Raw genomic sequence first — 23,977 nt, forward strand, 5'->3', positions numbered from 1 at the left:
GGAACTCACTCATCTGATGCTTCCTGTGGCTCTGGCCTGCCCTCTGGGAGGGTCCCCCTGGTCCTTTATCCACCAGTGTCACAGCTGAAATTAGGATTTGGGACAAGACCCCAACAGGGGACACGTAACTTTCTGCGGGTGCAAGTCGGAAATTTCAAGGGTGTTTGAAACTCAGTTTTTAGCTCAGACTGCTCATTTCTTGACAATACAGTTTTCTAAAAATGTACTCGACTTTTTCATCTATTTCTGAGTAGAAACATTTGCAAATTTCTTCCTGGAGGTAATATTCCTGATTTTTTTTCTTTGTCCCCCCAACCCCGTGTTTCTCTCAACTTGACACCTGCTTAGAGGCCACCTGAAATAAGACGTGAAAGACCATTCCCTTAATCTAATGTTTGCTGAACACTGAGCCAAGGTCATCTGTGAGGGCTTATTGACCTTTGTCACTCAATAAGGCTCTTAATAATTGTGGCTCTTCTGTTTGCAATGCATGACACCGAATTTGTCATAGAGGGGAAAGACAGTGAATAAATCGATTAGGAGTTTTGAAGGTCAGGTACACATCACTTCTCACATTTCATTGACTAGAGCTCAATAACCAGAAAGGAGACTGAAATGGAACCTACCTAGTTCAGTATTGCCCAGTAGTTTCTGCAATGATACAAATATTCTGTTTCTGCACCGTACAAAATGGTAGACATCCGCCATGCGTGGCTCTGGAGCACTGGAAATCTGGCTAGTACAACTAAAGAATTGATTTTTAAATTTTATTTAATTACAAGTAGTTTAAATAATCCCATGTGGGTTCCAACCACCATTTATTGGCTTGTGCACGTTCCTATTTTCCCAAGAAGAAGAAATGAGTTTGGTGAGCAGTGAGCCAGGCTCTGCCCCAACTGTGGGCATCCCCACCTGGGCTAGCAAGCCAGGGAAAAAATTTCTGGGTGCACGTCAAGCATATTCCCTAAATTGTCTTGCAAACTCTGTTCACATACAAAAGCTAGAAGTCATCTTTACCGTCTTTCTCCAGGCTTACCAGTACAAACAGAGAAAAATATGCTAACTTATATTTATAGTGGATTGTTTTAAAAGCTATATGTAAGGAAATTATTCGTGTTCTATCTATACAAATGGAATTGAGGGGGCACCTGGGTGGCTCAGTCGGTTGAGCATCTGACTTTGGCTCAGGTCATGATCTCACAGCTCTTGAGTTCGAGCCCCACGTCGGGCTCTGTGTTGACGGCTCTGAGCCTAGAAGCCTGCTTTGGATTCTGTGTCTCCCTCTCTCTCTGCTCCTCCCCCACTCATGTTCTGTTTCTCTCCGTCTCTCAAAAATGAATAAATGCTAAAAAAAAAAAATTTTTTTAAAGAAATGGAATTGAAAATAAGAAAAGGGACCTTATACTGAACACACAAGTTTCTGGTTTTGCCTTTTCCCTTGTTTCATGAATAAGGAACATGTTAATCTCCTCATTTTTAGTTGTGAATGAGCTACAGATGGGCTTCATTCAGTTGAAGCTCTTTTTATCTACAATATTTTGTGTAGGAGAATGTCGTGGGAAGGTTACTGGGGCAGTGAAGTGTGTTAGCTATTCTCAAAGGAAAGTAAAACCTCATTGATCGGAATGCAAAGCCTCCATGGCCAAGTGTGTAATAATAATTTGAGGTAAGAAATTAACTGCAGAAATAAAATTTTTAGACTTTGCAACTCCTTCCCTCGAGAAAAATCCGTTTATATTTTATTAGTTATAGTTTCTTTCTAAAAAAGTAAATGCACATCTTAATAAAGCTAGACATCTTTTCAACAAAATTTGGATTTTAATTTTTAAAATTTTCTATAATTTCCTTAAATTTACACTGCTCTTTCATACAGAATTCGGAGTCACATATCTCTCTTTGTCAAAAAGAGTTATACACTCCAAAGAAATAGAGGGGCGCCTGGGTGGTTCAGTTGGTTGAGCAACTGACTCTTTATTTCAGCTCAGGTCACAATCTCACAATTCATGGGACGGAGCCCCAAGTTAGGCTCTGTGCTGACAGCATGGAGCCTGCCTGGGATTCTCTCTCTCTCCCTCTCTCTCTGCCCCTCCCCTACTCATGCACAGTCTCTCTCAAAATAAATAAATAAACTTTAAGAAAAAAGAAAAAGAAATTGTCAGTATCCTTGTGAGTTGGTAGTAATATAAGCTGAGTGCAATTGAAGCCCCTTAGAGCAAATAAAGAAACATCATCTATAGCAGTTCATGCAAGGCACTTATACCCAGCTCCCCCCTTAAAGTTTAAGACGCAATGCTTTAGTAAGCCATTAATACTTTAGTTAAAAATACTTTCGCTCAATAAAACACAGTGTTACGAATGACTGTCTTCATTTGCCACATTATCTTTTCCGGAATAGTTGGAGGCAATACTTTGGAAAAACAACAAACAGAGCTAGTTCTAAGCGAAATTGTAAAGTAAAACTTCTGCTTCCTTTTGTCAACCTCCTCTTTCTTAGATTTTTTTTTCAGTACCTTTGCATTCTCCTGCTTTGAACTAATTAAAACCTATTCACTTTAAAATTGGGTGTGCCCATTTTACAATCATTTGCGATCCTCCGAATTAGAATGCTGGCTCATCGACTAGCTAATTGTATTTTGGTTCAATCGCCTGCTCCTGTACAGTGCGAAATTCTTCTCTCATGAAAGAACTCCTTGAAAGACTTAGCGGTCTTCAGGCGCTGCTAAAACCACACAAAATGAACGGTCCACCTGCGCACGTGGGCCCAAGGCCTGTCCTACGCAAGAAGGTCAGAGTCTCTCAGTAGATGCTTCAGGTAAGGGGACAGCGTCCTTGTTACCAATCTCCTTGTCTCTGAGCCTGAATCAACTAATTGTCACTATGACTAACTTAAAACCCTCAAATGTGTGGGCTTTTCATTCTTAGAGATCAGCTCACAGAAAGCTACAAACATGGCCGCTTTCTGTTCTTGTAAGCCTCATCTCCCAACCCACCTACAATCTGCAAATAAGTCTTGCACTTCCTTCCTCCCTCAGGTTCCTTCCGTATTGGGGTCAGAGCACCACGACTTTGTGCTTATAGTGCATCTTTTTCCCAGAAGCTTCTTGGAGGTTTTCAACAAATGAATCCCCATGTCATTATCCTGTAGTGAATGAGGACACTGAGGACCCAAGGGTTTTTTTTAAAGACCAATTGTCTTTCAAGGTTATTTGGAAAATCACTTTTTTTTTTCCTGTTAGTGTACCTGAAACCTCCTGACAAAGCCTACTGCCATTCAGAATGGTTTTTTAAAAAAGAAAATTACTTTAGTTATGTAACAGTTTTAGTTATTCTAGCAATTTAGCTAATTGATGGCCTTATTCAATTTGCATATTCATTGAATTTTCATGCTGTTTCTCCATCTCTCTCTCTCTCACACACACACACACACACACATCAATGTCTGGCGCAGAAGGCAAGCCACAGGCCCAGACTGCAGGTAACTCACAAATAGTTACTTGTACACTAATAAGCTTCACCCCTAAGATGCCACTGATGGGTTTTTTTTCCAGGTTTCAGGGGGAATAAATCACCCTTTCGCAGACTAGGGTTGCCCTACAATTTATCATCCAAATACATACATGTGAACGGATGTATATGTATCAGTTATTCCGGGACCATAGATTCATTCTCTTTTCTGAGACACGTCTTTACCGTATCTGACCTCCTGCTTGTACCCCCGTACACCTACCGCGCTGCTGGATATGCTGGTTCAAGCTCGTCTCCCTCCTCCAGGTTGGAAGTCTCTTGGGCCTTCGCTCATAACCGCCCTCCCTCCTGCTGATGGTGGTGCATGACGGCAGGTATAATGGCACCCGTGTTGGTGGCTGTGATGACAGGCATGCTTGGGAGACCTGGCTTCCTGTACTAAAAGCATGGCAGCCTGAGCCCCAAGAACTGGGTCAGAACCATCCTCAAGGCCCAGGATCCAAACAATTCCTTCTACAAGACTCGGCCGCAGGCCAGAGGCACAGTCCCTGATGCTCTAGGGCTATCATTTGAAGTACACTACAGTAATAGGAAGAACAGCAACATGTTGTTCAAATCTAAGCACAAAAACTCATAATAAGGTTCCCAAATCGAATGCATACACAGAATTAGGACACCAAAACTTCAGCACGACAATTTTTACTACGATCCATTTTTCCTCTCTCCTCGCCACCCCATGAATCAAACTGGGCTCACATTAACAATAACCTAACTTGCCCCGATTCTAGTTCTTAACCTGCAGAGCAGATAAATGTCTGCCCCTAGTATTTGCGGATATGACTAGCGTGTTTCATATGCGTTCATTAATCATCCTTTTATGTATTTTCCCCTTTTTGCCCACTTGGGAATGTCCCTGCTGTTACAGTTACGGAGGTCAGTGCTCTGATGTCGCCACGTGTGGCGGGTTCCATGGAACAACCCTACACCTGTTTTAGGAAAACTGGCAGAACCAGCTGCACTTGGTGCCATGAGGACTTTGGAGAATTCAGCCTGGCTTCCACAGGTCAATGTCACTCCATTTCGAACAGGCACGAGAAGCTCCCTACCTGGTAGGCATTTGAAGAGGTTGCCAGAGGCGGTGGCCATTCCTTTTTCTGAGCCGGCCTAGTGAACAGAAAAGCAGGGCTTCTAGGTGTCAGTACGTATGAGAGCTTTTGGCTGAACGAGACTGGAACAAGGGATTTTGTACACGGTTAAGATTTATGCCCCTCCCTCCACCATGCAGTGTGGGACAAAGCAGCAGGGCCAAATGGTGTTTCACAGAGCCTCTGGTATAGCAGCTCCCTGCTTCTGGGAGTTCAGATCGTCTTTCAAGAGCAACCCAGAAGTCAGATATGCGGAGATAGAGATGTCAGCTTGATTACTAACAAAATCTAGGCTGAATCATACAGGCTGATCCACCGTGACAGGTCCTGCTGGTCTGCCACGGGCCCCATTAAATTTGGGGGGCAGATCGCCAACCAAAAGAAGGATGGAAGAGGCTGAGTCGACCGTGACCTACTTTTGATCTCAAGTTCAGGCAAATCACTCACATAGAGAGAAATAGGGTGGGGGGCAAGAAGCTTTCCGCTAATAGACGTTCCTCCACGTAGAAACTCAGAGCGAAAGGAAAGGAGCCCCCGGGTGCTCGCCTTCCTGAGGACTCCGACGTTGACCCTTGGAATGAAAATAGGAACATGTACTCCTATTTTGCCCAGAAAATGCCCAAATACCTTTCAAGGCCACAAACCACATCTGCTTGAGACCAAAGCCCTTGTTCTCAATCATTACATTATACTACCGTCCTGGAATCCCCCGCACGTTACAAGATTTCAGTACATGGTCACTAAAATCCGAGTCGTTATTCTCATTGTCGTTATTCTTGCAGTCATAAATAAGTTTGGATTGTTAAATGCACTCTTCTGAAGTTGGTCTTAAGTCTATGCCAATGTGAATAACCCAAGAAACTTGCCACATTCTTCCTGGAACATATTTCGAGAGGAAAGTTGACGTGGAAATGTCTTCAGCTCATGTTCTGCACAAAGCGAGAGTGCTAAGAAATCCTCTTTCATCCGTCATGGGAGTAGGTGGAGTCTGGAATCTGGAAGCTGTAAATGCTGGCGGGCATTTTGGAGAGGTAATAGGAACGGAATCAAATATTCAAGTGAGCTTATTTAAAAAAAACAAACCTCTGTTGTATAAAGAAGTCTGCACTTGATATGATTGCTTATTTGTCCGGGCGTTTTCATTTTTAAAAGTCGGTAGCAGATTTACAACATATTTTAACAGTGGCCCCAGAATCACAGTCAAGTATGAGGTCAGGGTAACCTGTAATGCTAGGAAAGCTGGTCTTTAAATCTGGTCATCAGCTGTTTCTCTCAGGATGCATTCAGCGGCAGGTTGTTGAGGATAAAACACATAAGGATAGGAACTTCATTTGTTGTCTTATATAAAAAAAAGCAGTAAAAAAAAAAAAAAGAAGTCTAGAGATAGGGCCCTTGTAGGGTGAATTAATTCAGTGGCTTAACATTGCCACCAGGGATCCTGCCCTTTCTACCTTTCTCTTGTGCCATTTTCACTACGTTGGCTATTCTCCTCAGACTGGTCACCTCCTGGTCACAATAGGGCTATAATAGCTCCAGGCATCACAGCTTGACACATATCTAAGAATATTAGAAAGAAGCCCCTTTCGTGGACCCTCGTTAAGAGTGAGAAAATCTAGGCTTGCTTCAGCAATGCGTATACTAAAACTGGAACGATGCAGAGAAGATTCGCATGGACCCTGAGTAAGGATGGCATCCAAATTTGTGAAGCATTCTGTATGAAAAACAGAGAAACAGAATGAGAAAATTTTTTCCATGAGGCTCCCAAGACGCTTCTCTCACGCCTCATTGGCCAGAACTCTGTGGCCTGACTTTTCATGAACCAACCACTGGAAAGAATAGTGGAACTTACCATGACTGACTAATGTCATTCTCTAGAACTGAGGAGGGGCCCAGCACCCTTGAAGGGTCTTTTGGTTAGTAAGTACATTGATAAAAATGCCAGTTGTTCTATCTGTGTATTACTCAAGCCACATGTTTCTGTTTCTGAGTGCTATAGGACTGTGGTTTTGCTCTGTCAATGCCCTCGTGTTAAACAGGGCCGATCAAAACCCTTTATAACTTTAACAGAGTGACCATGATTCTGATTGCTCTAGGCTTTGATGTTTCAATGTCTTCAAAAGTGCCTCTTTGCTTCCTGACATGAACCAATGCGCTGGTTTTTTACTGCGCTTCATCGAAAAACACATACAGTTTTGGAAAACTAATATTCGACATTCTTTCGCTCACGCATTCGGTCGTCGGTCTTTGATGCCCACTGTGTGCTAAGCACTGCCCGAGGAGCTGGTTATAGACAGGTCCAAAGCCTGTTTCCAGTCTAGTCAGGGAAATTCAGACAGGTACACAACGTGATGGCAGAGAATTTGTGAAGCGTCCACAAGACCTAAGAACACAAGGCTATAATCCTCAGGAGGCAGCAATGAATTCTGGCTTACAGAAAAGAGGCCTCATGGTGAAGCTGATATTAGAGAGGACTCTTGAAGGTGGAGTAGGTGAAAGGGTACTTCAGACCCAGGTAAACCCGGTGCAAAACCATTGAGTCATTGCACAAAGCGACAGTGAGGGTGTGACAGGTTTTGGAAATGGGGAGGAGTTCCTGACCTGGGGTGGTAAGAGGGAAGCGGTGGGGAATGGCGGGAGATGCGAGTAGATCTTGGAGGGAACTTGAAACTTTCTCAATGGAGGGCTGTCCCTCTTCATTCTGGGAGGTACTGCACCCCAAGAATTACTGCATTCATTCAGTAAACATACCTGTCAAACATTTCTTATGGGTCTAGCACCAAAGAAGATGCTATAAATGTCATAGGTCTCAGAAAATTTCACCTAATCGGATAAGTCTTCTGTTCCTTACGCCTTTAATTTATCCCTTTCCTCTGTCTTCTGTTCAACCTACAAGCATTTTACAGTTTTTTTTTTATGAAAACATATCTTTCCCTTCATCCTACTCCTTCTCAAACTAACACTCTGCCCACCTTCGTCCCTTCAACACCAAAGTCCCTGAGGTACTGTTGGTGATGTAGAGCCTTATCTCCCACTAACTTCTCAGCTTCTTATGAGCTTTTCTACCCTCATTTTCTGTCAGACTTACCAACAGTGACCTTTGAATTGTTATTTTCGGCTCTCATCCCACTTGATCTTTCTGTGATTCTCGATAGTGTGATTCAACCCTTTTTCACTAAACTCTCGCATCCTAGAAGAGCATTCTCTTCTCCTTCTCCTATATCTGATATCATTTGTCTCTGATGTTCACAGTCTCCTTCCTCTTGGCCCACCTCTCAAATATTGATGTTCCTTACTTGGTTGTCTTTCCCCTTTTTTCTCTTCTTGCTCTCCAGTTTCTCCATAGATGATCGTATCTACAATCACAGCCTCAACAAGCGTGGGCTGATGGTTCCCAAGTCTGTCTCCCCAGAGACAACTATACTCCCAGCTTGGGGCCCCCTCTAACCAACTGATTCCTAAGTAATAACCCTGGAGCTCTGAATGTGTCTCCCATTTAACAGGTCTAAGATTGAGCCCATCACCTGCCTCACACATTATCTTCTTTCCTATGTTCAGTCCTCATCAATAGCACAAGGTGGATGAAAAACTCCACTGCATACAAGGGTGAAAGGTTTTATTTGTAAAAAAACATTTGGATCAGATTAGATCATAAGATAATGTTAAAATGACAAAGGAAGTCATGTTACAATTCTTTGAATTTCATATTATATTTCATATCCATACTCAAGATATGGGGCTCAAGAGGGTTCTCGCAGGGCTTCTCAAATTTTAGAACGCATACAAATCACCTGGAGGGCTTTGTTAAAGCAGATTCCTGAGTCCCATCCCTGAGATTCTAATTCTTGGGGTCTGGTGTGGAGTGTGAGAATTTGCATTTCTAATGAACTCCTAGTGATGCTGATCCATGGACTCTGCTCTGAGTAGCACTGCCCCAGAGGACATAAACTTTGACTAGGCACATATTACCCAGCCGAAGACTTGCTCTGAGGGCACTGCTTGCCAAGGTCTTAGTCTTGGTTGAGAAAAACACTGGAGTGTAGTGACTAGAGTAGAAGTATCAGTGGAACCCCTGCCTGGATTTGTACCCTCACTTGCCTACTTACCAATTGTGTGACACTGGGAAGTTACCTAACTTCTTCTTCCTTCACTTTCCTTTAGGGTGAGACCAAGATGACCATAATCCACGTTGCCTGGGATTGTTATGAAAATTGAGTTCATTCATGTAAAGTACTTTGCCCAGTAGTGGTAACATAGTAAACTCTCAAAAGATGTTCTTTTTTTTTTTTTTTTTTTTTTTTTTTTTTTTTTAGTAGTGGTAGTTTGGATGGAGAAGAATGGTAAGAAATTAAGCCAACGGATATGCTAGCTCTGAGTCTCAAGTCTACAAATTATATCACCCTCTACTCTACAGCGAACCCCAGGATATTTCCTTTTGCTTCTTGGTGATTTTAGCATCTGACTCGTTGCCACTCTCCCCAACACCAGAATATCTTCATTCTTGGAAAATGCAGTGCTCTCCAACAGGATCCTTCTGACACCAGGCTTCTCAGTTCCAGAAGCTCCTCTCTGCCAGTGATCTAATCCTCCACCTTGCCTCAGCTTCTCATTTTCACGGCCATAACCTAGAACTTCATCAGGAATCGCCCTTCCTTCCTAATCTCAGTTTCATGCATCCCACCCTGACCAACACTCACTGTCTCCCCAGTCCACCCCTTTTGCTGCCGTAACTCTGCCAGTGCTGCAACTTCTTTTTTTTTTTAATTTTTTTTTTCAACGTTTATTTATTTTTGGGACAGAGAGAGACAGAGCATGAACGGGGGAGGGGCAGAGAGAGAGGGAGACACAGAATCGGAAACAGGCTCCAGGCTCCGAGCCATCAGCCCAGAGCCCGACGCGGGGCTTGAACTCACGGACCGCGAGATCGTGACCTGGCTGAAGTCGGACGCTCAACCGACTGCGCCACCCAGGCGCCCCAGTGCTGCAACTTCTGAGGGCTTTCCTCCCCACTGGTCCTGTCACCTTCCATTCTCCCTCATCTTCCTGCAGCAACCTGTCCTCATCTTACTCAGGTGAAGCTCCCCAGTCACTTGTCCTACTTCCCCCCTCCCCTTGCATACGCCATCATTCTCCACCCACTCCATGCCACACCCATACAGGTGAACTTGATGGCGGCACAGCCCGTAACCACATCATCAGGCCTTACCTTCATGCCCATGAGCTTACTGTAGCCCTCAGTGTTGCCCAGCAGTCATTCCAGACTGCCTTGTCCGTCCGCCATGCCATTCTCCCAGAACATACTCGATGTCAGATTACTCACTGTAGCTGAGGCTGCTTTTGTGCCTCGTGCAGATTCCTCAGGCCCTACCTCTACCGCTGCATTCCACGTGCCGCAATCTGTGTTCTTTGGCCTGAGGGCTTTATCCCACCCACGGGAAGGCTGCCCTACCCAGGTACACCGGCAAGCTGAAATGCTGAGGGATGAGCAGGTTCTGGGCATATCCCCCCCACCTACCACTGTGGCCCAAGCCACCTAGACTACTGCAGTGCTCCCTAGCTGACATCATTCCCCTACTGTCTCCTCTCAGCAGAGCAGCTAGAGGAACGTATTTAAAACGTAGGTCGGAATACATCATTTATGTCCTCAATGTTCTGAAATGGCTCGCCATCCTTTTCAAAGAAAAAGTCTAAGTTAGGAGCCCTCCTAACCACTTCTGGGTTTGTGCTGTCTGATCAGAATAGATTTTTGTTCAAATCCACTCTCAAAATTAGAAGAAAACAAAACAAAACAAAAAGTCTAAGCCATCACGAGGACCGGCCATAGGCCCTGAACTCCCATTGTGCCTCTCCGGTCTTATTTCCTATGCGCGACCTACACCTTCACTCTGCTCCAGCCACACTGACCTGCGCGGTGTTCCTCCAACACACCAGGCATCCAGGCATGCTCCCGCGTTAGAGTTTTCACCCTGGCTATTCCTTCTGCTGGAAGCCATCCCCCAGAAATCAGTGAAGTCCTTCACTTTTTTCAAGTTTTGCTCAACCGTCCCCTCAATTAGGCCTATGCTGACCGTCCTGTTTAAAGTTGCAAACTCCCACTAGCCCCTTGACATTCCCCTTCACGGGCATCCTATCCAGCTTTTCCTTCTTCTTTTTTTTTTAAATGTTTATTTTTGAGAAAGAAAGAGAGAGAGCGGGGGAAGGGCACATAGAGAGGAGAACAGAGGATGCAAAGCAGTCTCTGCTGAGAGCAGAGAGCCCCATGCGGGACTTGAACTCACGAACAGTGAGATCATGCCTTGAGCCCAAGTCAGACGCTCAAGAAACTGAGCCACCCAGGTGCTCTCCCCCAACTTTTCCTTCTTATCACAGCACGTATTGCCTTCTACCACACTGTAGAAGTGTTGTACGTCCCTACCCACCAAAGGGCAAAACGTTTGTCGTGTCTACTGGTAAATTCCTAGAGACCACACAGTGCCTGGTAGGTAGTAGGTGTTTAGTAAATATACTTAACAATAATAAAAATCCGCAGGTCAGGCTGTAAAGAATCTTGTATGCCCTACCACCACACAATTCAGATTGTTGCCCTTTAGACAGTTAGAAGTCATTACAAGCTCTTGCATCGACAAATAACAGGTCAGCTGCATTGGTTGGAGGCCATTGCTGCCGTGTTGTGGAGAATGATGGTAAGGGGCAAACTCACATCGGCGAGTCCCTACTGTGAGTCAGACACTATTGGTAGTACATGCGCACTATAAAATGGTGAGCAAAATGGGCCCAGTCTTCGTGAAGCCTGCGTGGGGTGGGGGGATGGCTGGGAAAGAGTGGGGACCATACAGTTTCACAAATATATGCAGGCATATCTCGAAGATATTGTGGGTCCCTTCCATACGACTGTGATCATGCGAATATCACAATAAAGGGAGTCAATGAATGTTTTGGTTTCCCAGTGCCTCTAAAAGTTATGGTTACAGTATAGTCTATTAAGTGTATCACAGAATTATATCTAAAAAAAAAAAAAAAAAACGTAGATACCTTAATTTAAAAATACATTCTTGCTAAAAACCGCTAACCATCATCTGAGCTTCTAGCGAGTCGCAATTCCACAATTGCAATCGCTGATCACAGATCGCCACAACAAATACAAAAATAGTGAGAGTTTGAAATATTGCGAGAACTACCAAAATGTGACACAGAGACGTAGGAGAACAAATGCTATCGGAGAATGGCGCCGATAGACTTGGCTCTACACCGTGTTGCCACAAACGTTCAATCTGTAAAATAACATACTATCTGTGAAGTCTAAACTAACCCAGAGGCTTCCGGCTCTGACTGTACCTTTCATCAGATCTGTTCCCAGGCCTAACCCCGTTCTGGGCCCAAGCAGATGCTCCCAATCTTATCTGGGGAATTAAAAAACACATCAACGGAGGCAGAGAATGCAAAGTGGGTTTGTGTTTATTTTTCATTTTCGTTTCCTGAGTTGACGTGGTCCCCGTTAAATTGTAATGATATGGGAGACAGATCTCCCAAATCGCTTTCAGGTTATCTGTACCTTATAAGAAATTCCCAGGATACACAGATCATGTTGGAGTCGCCAATGACAACAGGTCACAATTGCTTCCTCTAAAAAGTATAAAAAGTGCACAACGGCCCCCATAGGCCTCCAGGCCAAGGCTTTCTGTCGGAGCCTAAACTGTACCGCATCTGGCAAGCCTTGAGCCCTGGTCTCTAGCATTGTCCTCACTGATATTCTCTGAACATTCTGAGCAGAGGGAGAACCCAGAAGGTTCTCAGTATGTATTCAGCTACGTCAGCAGCCACAGCAGAGAATTGCAAAAAGCTTCAAATGAAGCTCTTAACACCCAAGCTTTACTGAATTCTTTGGCAGAGCAAATCTCCTCACCACCTTACAGTTGGATCCATGCACAGGATGTAGGTCTGCTTCCAATCTGGAAATGAGTTATCGAAATAGGACTTCGCATTGGGATACCACTTTCTTTTTTCTAGAGGAGTTTTAAACATATCTGGAAATGGGCCTGCCAGAATATTTGTTTTTACTGCATAGACCTTTTTTGTTGTTCGAAGCAGCTTATTCTTACTTCTAAGGTGTTACAGATTGAAAGGTGCAAAATTAGAGCTGAGCGCAAAGTGTTTTTTTCTAGGGAGGGTTCCCACGTAAGATCAGTTTTTCTAGGCACTAATAAAAGATGGGCACAAACTGTCACGGAGTCTAATGGATCTGAGTTTAATTTTCCTTCTGGAAATTGCCGGTTGATGAATTTTAGAGGAGCTACTTCAACATCAAGTCTGTTTCTCTATAAAATGGGTTTACAAGCCCAGACTTGGTGGGTTGTAGTAAGGATAAAAGATAATATACGTAAAGTTCCCTACACATCTGATTTCATCAATGTATCTTATGCACAGGTGACCTGGCATTTTGCTGTGACCCACACTGCAGTGGCACCAAATGCATACATTTTGAAGGTTCCACAGTATAAAGCCCGTTTACTAAATTCTTGGTTTGCTTGATCATAGCCCCTGTGATTTAAGTGTGTTGATTATTGCAATATTTATTTACATCTTCATGTATTATTTATTTTCTCAAAGAAAAATGCTACCTCAGACCTTGGGATGCACCATATTTCAGTGAGGTTCTCCTAGGATATCGCTAGCGCCTTGAGGACGGGGTCTCATCCATCAGCACTGCAAGGTAGAGAGCAGTGTCTGTCCTATAGGAGGCACTCAATAAATACGGAAAGCTCCCTGTGACATACTCTGTACAATGTTGTTCCCAGCGCTGACTTCTAAGCGGAATTATTAGTTTGATGAAGTTCAAAGATAAGCGAAGCATTTATGCTTTTCTATATTGAACCAGCGAAGATAAACCCCAATGAAAACAGAGAAGAAACCTCATTTACATGGCCGGAGGGCAGAACATCAAGAGAGACTGATCTGTTCGTTTCCAGAGTGCCAGCCCTGACTCCCACTGGTAGTGATTGATTATGTTAGAGCTCCTCACATCCTTTCCCATCTGAGAATCTGAGAACTAATTTTTACACACACCTTACAAAAGAAGATATACCGAGACAAATCAGCGCACGAAAAAATTCTCAGCACCATTATTCATCATGGACATATAAATTATAAGCACAATGAGGTACCACTACATAGCTGTAAAGAATGTTTACAATTAAAAAGCCCGGCCACATCAAGTGTTGGGGTCACGGAGGGACTGGAACTCTCGTACTCCACTCCTGGGGATATAAAGAGGTACAGCCACTCTGGAAAGAGTCTGGCAGTTTCTTAAGAAGTTAAACATAATTACCTAACGATCCAGACATGTCAATGTTAGGTATTTACTCAAGAGTAAGGAAAACCTGTGTTCATACAAATACTTGGATATTCATAGCAGCTTTGTTGATAATAGACAAAAAAAAAACCCCCAAATGTCCATAAACAAACAAGTGAATAAACAAATTGCAACATATTATATAATAAAAAGGAGCAAATCATTGATATACACAATATGGATTAATCTCAAAATAATTATGCTTGGTGAAAGAAGCCAGATCTCCCTCTCCCCTCAAAAAAGTACATAGTGAAAGACTCTATTTGTAGAAAATTCTAGAAAATGCAAACTCATCTCAATGACAGATAAACAGAGTGCTAGTTTCCTGGGAATAGAGGTGAGGGTAGGAGGCAGAGAGCACAAAGAAACAAAAGGCATAAAGAAACTTTTAGGAGTGATAAACATGTTATCTTGACTGTGGAAATGGTTTTATGGGTACATACATATGTCGAAATGTATTAAGTTGTACACTTTAAATATGTGCAGTTTATTTAATGTCACTTATACCTCAATATTGTGAAAAAAGAACTTTAAGATGTATTTGTGCCACTTCTATTATTTGGGACTTAAATTACCTTTAATAAAATAAAACAATGATTGAAATAATGCAAAAGGTATTAAAATGAAAAATCAAATCATATGTGTTACAAAACACAACTGGCTCACACAATGGGAAACAGAGTCATGTCTTTTTTTCCAGCATTTTCCTGCAACCCACTCTAATGGGAGCAATTAAACAGGATTAGCGACACTTTATTCCAAGAGGGAGCAAGACCTAAAAAGAGAGAGAGGGAGAGCGTGCAAGTACTAATATCAGTAAAATGCAAAACATTAACTATTGATGACCCTAATCAGGGTTGATAGAATGAGTCACTGCTTGAGACCTGAGAATCTTCCGGGATCTCAGAAGATTCCAGCCATACACATCATTCACGAGCTGCAAGTGTCTGATCCATTTAATGTCACAAGGGACTGTTTGGCAATGAAGGATGTGGCAGAGGGGAGGGGGGAATGAGAGCTAGAGTTTGGTATGGCTCGTCCCCTGCTGCTTCCTGTGCCTCATACCAAAGAAAGATTTAATCAGCAAATCACAAATGCTGGCAACAAGTCAGTTGGTTAAGAAAGTGATCTGAAGTGAACCTCAATCATGCCCAGGGATGTCTTCTCTTATTCATGTGCCCTATTACCTCCTTCTCGCCAGAAGAAATGAATCATCCTGTACCTGACCTGGGGAGGAAGCTAAGAATGGGACTAGCAGTCTGGGAAATCCTTGTGCTCAGCATCAGGTGGGTAACTTTCCCAAGGACAGATCAATCTAAAAAAGACCAGCGGAAGAGTTTTGAGATTGAAGTCCCTTAGTAAAGAATGTTAGCAGGATTTGGAGAATCAGAACTCTCATCAACCTAGCTGTAGGAAAAAATTGGAAATAATGTCAGAACCAAGTCAAAGGCACAATCAGAGGAAACCAACTAAATTGTGTGTGTGTGTGTGTGTGTGTGTGTGTGTGTAATATGCTATTTTACGTTACATTATGTTATGTTACATCATGTTATGGTATATATAAAATCCAGAAGGAAAGGATAGAACTCTGTGCACAGTTTTTTCCGTCAGTTTTTGTTTTTGTTTTTGTCTTCCGGGAAGGAGGGCTGATATGACACAAGCCATTTGGAAGCAGAGGACTACACCTTCACACCCCTAACGGAGAAGTACCACTAATATCCTGCCTTTGACTCTCAGGGGAAAAAAATCAAGAGACAGACCTTTTATATTTCCATAGTTGCATAGGAAAAATGTAAGTCAGGATCAAGAATTATTTCATGAGAATATCTGTAGAACCCAGATTTGCTGTGAGTGCACGGACTGATTTTCTTTTTTCTTTTCTTCTTCTTTTTAAAAATCAGAATAGGATAGAAAAGGTCTACATTGGGATTTGACCTCTTCACCTGCATTTTTGTTTAATTTTGTTTATATGAATGTAGAAAGACAATAATCTGAAAAGACTCAACAGATAGCTTTAAATTGTAAAAATATAGTATATTCCTTTCTGGGCTCAAAACACGTTTTCATATGATGACAGGCTCTAATGAGAACAGAATCCGTCAGTTAAATAAATAAACAATTAGGTTGGTGGTAAAAGTGTCAGCGTAGGTAAACTTACTCCGAGGCAGACGGTAGTTGATTCTTGGACACAAGACAGAGAGTGAAATTACCACGATAGCCCTGGAGCTAACAAAATTCAGGACAAATTTGGAGCGAGTCAGTAGCTTCATTATGTCATAATGCTTCATACTCCTAATTAGCACTCTTTCCACTTCCCACAGAAGGAAAACAAAGTCTTTCTCTGAAATGGTCTCCATTTAGTATTCATTAGTCTATAAGCTAAAAACGAATGTTCCGAGTTGCTTTGGTAAATGCTTAAAGTTCATCAACTTGCCTTTTATTTGCTTAAATGAATTTCTTATTGATTTTCTTACATTTTAAAAATGAATGTTGATTTAAAAATTGTATTTCTACGCGATTACGCAGAACAATACAGTCAGATTTTGTTTTAAAAGTTTACCCAACAGACTCTAATGGCTTGAAGTTCATTCTAGAAAATCAAAATGTGCTGCCATTTAAGGAAAATTAACCTTTGTTAATGGGCTATTATCCAAACACAATGGAGGCTTATTTTCAAAGCTTACACTTGCTTTGATTGGTGTTTCCTCATTGGTACCAGATTCCTGAGTCCTTCCAGCAGTCCTTATGATTCATACAGATATAAAGCAGATGGAAACGATTTGCCTGAAAGAAAGTTGAATGGGATTAATTTATATATTTAGGCTCTTGTTCTCAAAATAATGATATGCCATTTGGATACTTTTACGTAGTTTATAGAAATGGAGGGGGGGAATCAGCTATCTAGTCTAGGTTGCAAATTCTTTTAAAAAAAGTGCTGTTTGAACAATGTGGTAGGTTGAATAAGTGGCCCCCCAACAATGTCTGTGTTCTAATTCCTGGAAGCTGTGAATACGTTTGTTTGAGGGGCAAAAGGGAATTAAGGTTCAGATAGAATTAAGATGGTTCATCCGCTGACCTTGAGATGGAGAGGGAGGGGATATTATCCTGGTGGATTCAACGTAATCACAAGGGTCCTTGTGAAAGCCGGAGACAGAAGAATCAGAGAGAATTTTGAAGATGCTACGCTACTGGTTTTGTAACTGGATGAAAGGCCATAAACCACGGATGCAGGAGGCCTCTAGAAGCTGGAAAAAGTAAGGGAGTAGATTCTTCTCTAGAGTCTCCAGAAGGAATGCAATCCTGTCAACCCCTTGATTTTAGCCCATTGAGACGCAGTTCAGACATTTGACCTCCCAAATTGGAAGACAACAAGTTTAAGTTATTTTCAGCCACTAAGTTTGTGGTAATTTGTTACTGTAGTGATAGGGAACTAATACAGGTAACGTATGGTTGCATCTTGAGATGCCCTCCAGAGCCTGTTACCATCATTCATTCAAACCTTTACCCTTTATTCGGCAACCATATTTTGAGCACCTACCATGAGCCAGGCAGGAACATTGCCCCTGTCCTCCAAGAAGCTTGCCACCAGGATGGAAAACAGACTCATAGACACATAAACACAACAAAAGAAATAAATATTTATGAATTACATTAAACATGCTTTTAAGGAGCACGTGCCGATGTAACAACCTGGCCTTTCCAAGTCTAAAACAAAACATTTAGTCTCTTGGTCCACAATTCATCTGAAGACTGAGAACAATACATTTCACCAAATTCAGCTTCAGGAATATGGACGGTGGTCTTGAACAAGCCACCCAGTTATTGCCAATTACATCTTTCCATCTGACCAGCTTTGCTCACCGAAAGCTAGCACACACACTTCATCATAAGTGACCTCTGGGCTGAACAATAGTCTCCTGGGCTTTTGAGTGCTTTGAGGCATGGCTTCTATGGGTTAACAGGGAATCAGCTAATTCCTGTCACAGGCAATTTTAACTATAGGTGAATCTGTAAAGCAAGGTAGTTTTGCAAAAAGCTTCTTCCTAATCTTACCCCCCCAGTCACGCAGAAATTCTCTTTGAATTTCTGGCCCCTCTCCTACCTCCTATACCGTGGTGAAGAAAAGTTATCTGAAAGCAGTTAACAGGCAGTGGTCCTCATGTGATACATTACACCCTTATAGTGTATTAAAGGTGACGATACAGGTTTCATGCCAAAGGAGGTAACTGATAACTGCGGATAAAACATCAAGCACGGTGATCCAGGAGGAAGGGAAGTATGAGGTACAAATTTTATGTGGTTTAATCAGGCCACATAGACACTCTTATTGGGAAGTTGTGATGCCAAACAGTCCAGTTTATCCACGAAAAAAAAAAAAAAAAAGATTCTGCCACAGAACAAAAGTCATTTGGTGGTATCATTCAATTAAACCTAAATATTGTACATTTTGAAAAGCAAAATATAATGATAAGCCAATGGTCATAACAACTCAAAATATATAACCTAGGGAGAGAAAAGGAATCGAAGGTGTCATGCACCCAGAAAATAACTAAGGATGTATCTTAGGAGAATTAAATGGGTGATAATATGAGCCATTTGAAGCAGTAAGTACTTACCTTCAGAGAAAATCCAAGTCTTGTGGCCGAGTTTAGAAGAATTATCTTCAACATCAATGAATACAATTCCTTCTCTTTTTTTCTTTTTTCTTGTGCCCCTGAAATTATGCTTATGAAATTATTCTCAGCTACCATTATTAATATACTTGACAATGTTTTATTTTATAATCATACAAATGCACCTAATCTTTTTTAAGTGTTTTTCTCTTCTCAGCTGTGCAATGACCTTTAGATATAATTTCTCATAAGAAAGGCAAAGATTTGCTTTACTCACAGAACTGAATAAATAACTTAGTAAGTAATTCACTTAATGCTTGCTAATTTTATACGTTATTCTATCACCAATTCCTTGATAGAGATATCAACTTTTTGATAGAATTTTTTGGCAAAATAAATGGAAATAAAAATTACATCGTGATATTATATCAACGTGCTACCTAGTGGCTTGAAACAGAACATTTTCACTCAGGACTATGTACTTACCAACATCAAGAGTTCCTTGTTAGTCTCAGAAGTCCAGATGCTAACAGTAGGAATATGATCAATGATTGAGTATATTCTCCTTTATTTTGAGAGAAGGAATTAAATGAAACACAGCCGATGCCTCTTCAGTCGTTCTGAGTTAGCCTTCAGAAGTCCTGAGCAAACATCATCATGAAACATTTGTCAAGGGAAAAGTCATTCAAAGGGAAAAGTAGTCAAATAGGCTTCTACACAGGGGGAGAAGGGAATGGTCAAGCTTAAAAAGGCAAAACATTTGTTAGACACACAAGGAATATGAATGTGAAAGAACAGAACTTTGAGACGTTTTTGGTCCTCAATTTTTGCTCAAAATGTCTAAAATCCTACTTGTGGCAGAAGAGTCAGTGGCAAAATCTTTCAGAATGGGGGGAAGAGAGGGGCGCCCGGGGAAGCTCAGGCAGTTGAGTATCTGACAGTTGGTTTCAGTTCAGGTCATGATCTCACAGTTTGCGGGTTCGAGCCCCATGTCTGGCTCTGTACTGGCAGTGTGGAGCCTGCTTTGGATTCTCTCTCTGTCTCTCTCTCTTTGTCCATCCCCTGCTTGTGCTGTCTCTAAATATATATATATATATATATATATATATGAAGATATAAGATCGTCATTATAAATTATACACCTTTATTCCAACACCTGATACGAAGAAAAGGATGAATGCCATTATTTTTTTTAATTTTTTTTAACGTTTATTTATTTTTGAGACAGAGAGAGACAGAGCATGAACAGGGGAGGGCCAGAGAGAGAGGGAGACACAGAATCGGAAGCAGGCTCCAGGCCTTGAGCTGTCAGCACAGAGCCCAACGCGGGGCTGGAACTCACAGAGCGCGAGATCATGACCTGAGCCGAAGTCGGACGCTTAACCGACTGAGCCACCCAGGCACCCCAAGGATGAATGCCATTAAAGACAAAGGGCAGACACCTAGACATTGTTGAGCATTGGACAACAAGGCTCTGTGTGGAGACAATATAGCAATCCAGGTCTCCTCCCCATCCGCTGATGGCCCATGCAGAAAAAAATGTATGAATCATGTGCCAAAATTTCAGGAAGGCTTTGAGATCTTCCCATTTGACCCTGTCAACACCAAACCCAAAGATGTGGTCATATCGATGTGAATAAACCATGTGAGTCACTAAAAGTGTGTACTGCTGCTTGTAACAAACAGGGAACAAATCGAAGACTGACCCAGCACAATGGTTCTCCCCATGCTGGGCGCCGATGGGGCCCTGCCCAAGAGTTTCTGATTCAGTAGGTCTGGGGTAGGACCTGAGAATTTGGATTTCTGTCAACTTCCCAGATGATTCCGCTGGTCTGGTGACCACATTCTGAAAATGACCGACCAAGAGAATCGATGTGGAAATTGGCACATATAGATATTTTTTTCATACAGGTATCTTTATCAAATAAGCTCTTATTGTGACTGCAGATGACCAATAACACATTGTGCCATGATGTCTCTCCTTTTCAAAAATTATTTCCTAATTTATTTCCTACTGTTTTTTTTTTAATTTTTTTTAACGTTTATTTATTTTTGAGACAGAGAGAGAGCATGAATGGGGGAGGGTCAGAGAGAGAGGGAGACACAGAATCTGAAGCAGGCTCCAGGCCTTGAGCTGTCAGCACAGAGCCCGATGCGGGGCTCGAACTCATGGACCGCGAGATCATGACCTGAGCCGAAGTCGGACGCTTAACCGACTGAGCCACCCAGGCGCCCCTATTTCCTACTGTTTTAATGATACATCTCTGTTCTACCTATAATCAATTGCATTAACACCTCCAATTCCTCACACCTCCCTGTAGCCACACATTTTACAATGTTCCCTAGAAAGAGGCAGAATAGATTTTCCTTGCTCCTCAGTTCTGGGCTGGGCTTGTGTCTTGCTCTGGCAATAGAATGGGGCAGAAAGGACAGTGTGTCACTTCCCAGATGAGTCCCTAGGAGGTCTTGCTTTGTTCTGTTTACAGCATCATGCGAAAAACAAGCCTGAGCTAGCCAAGTGGCCCCAGGAAAAGGATAAAAGACCTATGAGGCAGAGCTGCCCACCCGGCCTGGCCCAAAGCAGATCAACCAACCCACAGATACCTGAAGGAACCCAGCCATGATCAGCCATACCCAGCTGAGATGAGCCAAGCACCTCTAGATCAACTGACCACCAACCCATAAATGTGGAGTTCTAACAGATAGTTGTGTATGCCATTGAGTTTTGAAGTAGTTTGTTCCACAGTATGTAAAATATTTAGCACATGACTGCTCCACGTTAAAACTTCCGTTGCATACCATTAGGCTAAATTAACTGATCGATAGAAATTAGGTTTTATTCGGCCCTGTCTTTGCTACCCGCATCTGGGGTGGAAAACATTTCAATAATTTAATGTCATGGCTGTTCTGCTTCAGGTGACAGTAGGGCTTATGATTTTATAGAAACTTAGGAAATAAATTATTTGTGCAACTATGACTCCACGATCTGAAATCTAACCACATTGACTTGTAGAATATAGATACCCTCCAAATCACAGGCTTTGATAAAAATGGAAATAAATCTGTTGATACTTGAACACACTTTATGCTTGCTATTCTCTTTTAAACATTAAAAAGTTCAGCTACATCGTTCAGGATCCTGTAATTTGAATGTAGACAGCTTAAAAAAAATAAAACAGGTAAATGGCATTACATTTTACGGAAGAGAGGATTATATTAATTTTGATAATGAAAGTTATAAGTACTGCTTTTTTATGAAGTTACACAGCTAGTATTTGTTTCCTTTCAACAAATACGCAGAAGTTCATTGTATAGTGACTTTTCATCAATAGCTCATTGTAAATTTTTTAAAAATCAATTTTCTTCCTTCAAGACAAAAGATTTATATAGTAAAAGTATTGAGGCAACCCATCTTCTATCACTGTAATTAAGAGCACAAAAGAAGCACTTAAGAAACCAAAGAAAGTTTATTTGAAAAGTACCAGCGAGAAAATCTCTCTACATGTTGTTGCTATTGATACAAATTGAAAACAACAGCTTTTCATAAGAGACTAAAAATATATATACATTATTAATATACAGTAATATGTAAACCACTCGTGATTTCTTTAAAATTCATTCTTGAAGAATTGACTCAAACTAGTTTGCTTCAGTCTTCATTTACATTTGACTTTATAAAGCTTCAGGATCTAGATACCGCTACTTAATAAAGGCCAAAATAACTTCTTATTTATGTCTTTTCTTAAGTTCTTCTGATAGATTTGTCAATGGCCCAATATTTTTTTTTTTACAGTGAAAACAAATCACCATAACCATTTCGCACATTTCCCGTTCCCTATCACATCCATCATACTGAAGACAACAGCACTTTCCTCGTCCAACCTTGGTCAAGTCCTTTGAGGGTCAAGGGTCTGCCTTTCCACAAGGACATCTGGGAGATAGCGTTGTCGACAGCACACTTCATAGTTGTTAGATTTATTTATCCCTCCATTCATGTGACAAATATTTATTAAGGACAGTTATGTTCCAGGAACCATTTCAGGCTTTGGGGATAGAGCAGCGACCAAAACAAGCCCCCTGCTCTCTCAAACAGACAAAAAATGTGTATATAACAAAGATATCAGGAAAGGGTAAGTGCTGTAGAAAAAAGCAAAATAAGGGAAACATATTTTTCTCCCTCTGAAGGACTCAAAAAATTTCAGATATGTTTGCTAATTCTCTCAGCATGTCATTTCAAATGGGGTGCTAAAAACATAGTATATCCAAACAGAGCAGATTTTGCTAAATGAGTTCACGCCAAAGAGGAAAAAAAAAAAAACTGTTCCCAGGATACAAAAATATCCAAAACCCCTTCCCCTGGTATCCAGTTTTCTGGTGACACTGATTCCATCAACTGAAGTTAGAAACGACTATTTCAAGGCATATTGGAGACAAAGAAACAGTAACAAGGGTGCCCCTATGCAGGCACAGGTGTGAGGCAACGGTGGCAGGGTTTTTGAAAACGAGAATTGTTTGGCTGTGTTTCATTACTCTCATCTTCTCTTCCTTTGACATCTTTTTATATGAAAGAAAAACCTCTGGGAAGAAAAGAAAAAGAAAATGACTCTTGCACTAAAGCAAAAAAGAAGCTAGGGTGAAATAAACCCTCGCGCTACGGGTCCCAGTTCTAAGATAACCCTTAAACACTTTAAAGCGAGGAACGAGATTAGCACAGAGCCCTCCCAGAAAAGCGTAGCTGTTACCGCCTTAATATTCATCAAAAAGCAACTCCAGGGGCGCCTGGGTGGCTCAAGCATCTGACTCTTGATTTCCGCTCAGGTCACGATCTCACAGTTGGTGGGACTGAGCCTCGCATCAGGCTCTGCGCTGAGAGCACAGAACTTGCTTAAGATTCTCTCTCTCCCTCCCTCTCTCTCTCTCTCCCTCTAAAAATAAATACATCAACTTAACAAACAAAAAAAGCAACTCCAAAGGTCGTTGATCTGCCTAAGATCTGGTCACTGGGCAAGATAACTTCCCAGCTCCCTTTCCATGTGGCCCCTGCGTACAGCAGCTGTGTTTACTACCCCACAGACGTTCTACTCCTAGCTCCCTTTCTCCTGGCAAATATTCACATCCCAAGAAGGAAGCCTTCAAATTTATAAACTTTAGAGCATCATGTTAAATCGTCAGTATGTTATTGGGATAAGAATAGTATTTGCTTTATAAGGTTATTAAAAGCATAAAAGGAGCCAATATTTGTAAAGTGTTTAAAATAGTGGCTGGTACATAGTAAGTGCTCATGTGCTTGGTAGATAATAGAAGGAAATACAGGAAATAAGCCTGTAGTGATAGCCTTCTTTCTTTGGAAACATAATGTGGGACACTTTCCCCCAGTTCCTTCCTGTGGATATCTTGTAGGATATCTT

The 23,977-nt window shown here is 41.8% G+C and overlaps 1 non-coding gene across 1 annotated transcript; it reads left to right on the top strand.

Annotated features, from left to right (window-relative positions):
- The first annotated feature begins 6,226 nt into the window (after window positions 1-6,226).
- Window positions 6,227-6,331, top strand: LOC123592290. The gene has a single exon (XR_006709687.1). It is a non-coding gene; the product is annotated as a U6 spliceosomal RNA (small nuclear RNA).
- The last annotated feature ends 17,646 nt before the right edge of the window (window positions 6,332-23,977 follow it).

This window comes from Leopardus geoffroyi, chromosome B4 (assembly GCF_018350155.1).
Source record: "Leopardus geoffroyi isolate Oge1 chromosome B4, O.geoffroyi_Oge1_pat1.0, whole genome shotgun sequence".
Classification (NCBI taxonomy): Eukaryota; Metazoa; Chordata; class Mammalia; order Carnivora; family Felidae; genus Leopardus; species Leopardus geoffroyi.